Source organism: Neopelma chrysocephalum, unplaced genomic scaffold, assembly GCF_003984885.1.
Source record: "Neopelma chrysocephalum unplaced genomic scaffold, ASM398488v2 Primary Assembly neopelma1_81, whole genome shotgun sequence".
NCBI classification, from domain to species: domain Eukaryota; kingdom Metazoa; phylum Chordata; class Aves; order Passeriformes; family Pipridae; genus Neopelma; species Neopelma chrysocephalum.
Genome location: NW_020897743.1, coordinates 4,083,012 through 4,084,469, shown reverse-complemented (window position 1 = coordinate 4,084,469; position 1,458 = coordinate 4,083,012). Strand labels below are relative to the sequence as shown.

Below are 1,458 nucleotides of genomic sequence, written 5' to 3'. Positions count from 1 at the left end.
GGCGCCGCAGCTGATGCTACCTTGGCAATGGCAGAGGGAGGCAGAAACCAGATACATCCATCAGGACCCAAATCCTTGCCCTGTTTCAAATGATTTCTGTAATCCCATCAGGCCAGACTGAAACAGAGAGGTGGCTTTGCTCTGGGCAGAGGCAGGCTCTAGGAGAGGCGGCTCCTGCCGGGAGGCTGTGAGTGGGAGGGGAAGACACCCTGCAGCCCAGTGCACGGCAGGGAATGGACAGGTGGCAGGGCTGCACCGGGCCCCAAGGCTGAGGCTGGGATGGGACATCCCACACTAGGTACCTGCTGAATCCTCCCTGGACCCGCTGGGCACTGCAGAGCAGTAGGAGAAGCAGGGGCTCCTCCCCTGGCCGTGGGGAAATACACCGGGGCTGCAGGGCGCTCCAGCTGCTGTGGGGTGTGGAGGGGACCCATGCAGAGTGACTGAGAGAGACACAGGCTGCAATGGGGCAGGATTTTGGATGCCCGGGATGGTGCGGGATGTCCGGGGCCGTGCCGGGATGCTCCCACAGATAGGGTAGTTTTCTAGGGTGGTTCGGGGTGCCCCAGGGCGCACAGGTGTCCCGGTCGGGACGGTGGGAATACCGATAGCCGGGCAGTGCCGGCGCCGTGCGCAGGGCAGAGTTCGGGGATAGCGAGGGTGCAGACGCGGCTGGTGCCGGTACCCGGAGGGCGCGGTACCGGACTGAGCGATGCTCGGCGGGTGCGGCATCCCCTCGGCGCAGCGACCAGGGCGGTGCAGGTGCCGGGGCGTGCGGTACCGGGGCGTGCGGTACCGGGCCCGGCCAGAGCAGCGGCGGGGCCGTGGGATGCCCGGTGCCGGTGCCGGGCGGCGGTGCGGGCCAGCGCAGCGGCAGCGAAGGGGTGCTGCGGTGCGGCCCCTCCCCAGCCCGCCCCCGCCGTGCACGCGCCGCGCGCTCCCGGTGCGGGGTCGGGCCGGACTGAGCGGAGCGCCGGGCCCGGAGCAGCCGCCGCCGCCACCGGCATGGCCCAGCCGCGCCGCCGCCCCCGACGGTGAGTGCGCCCGCTCCGCCCCGCCCCGCACGGCCCCGCACGGCCCGGCCCGCCGCCGCACGGGATGGGGAGCGCGGCCGGACGGGACCGGACCGGACCGGCCCCGCGGCGCGGGGCTGGGGGCGGCCCCCGCGGGGGCGGCGGGACTCCCGGGGCGGGGGGTGGTCCCGGTTGCGGTCGCGGTCCCGGCGTGGGGCGTCGCAGCGGGGCGCGGCGGGGGTTAACGGGTGGGGCCGAGCGCGGCGGCGGCGGGTAACGGCGAGGGTTAACGGGGCCGGATGAGCGGCCGCGGCGAGCCGGCGGGTTGCCATGGCGACGTGCTGAAAGGGGGATTGTGCGCCCGCCTCAGCTGCGCGGCCCGCATCCCGGCTCCCACCCCGCATCCCGGCTCCCGCCCCGCATCCCGGCTCCCGCCCCGCATCCC

The 1,458-nt window shown here is 73.9% G+C and overlaps 1 protein-coding gene across 4 annotated transcripts in view; it reads left to right on the top strand.

Moving 5' to 3' along the window:
* The first annotated feature begins 280 nt into the window (after positions 1-280).
* The window catches only part of NLGN3 (neuroligin 3), a 39,942-nt gene continuing 38,764 nt past the window's right edge, over positions 281-1,458 (top strand). For 3 of the 4 annotated variants that reach the window (XM_027690683.1, XM_027690682.1, XM_027690679.1), the window contains exon 1: positions 991-1,034. The gene's annotated coding sequence lies outside the window, so the exon portion shown is untranslated. Of the gene's footprint in view, positions 299-990; positions 1,035-1,458 lie in introns of those variants that run through there. The other variant, XM_027690681.1, reaches the window with a different exon arrangement.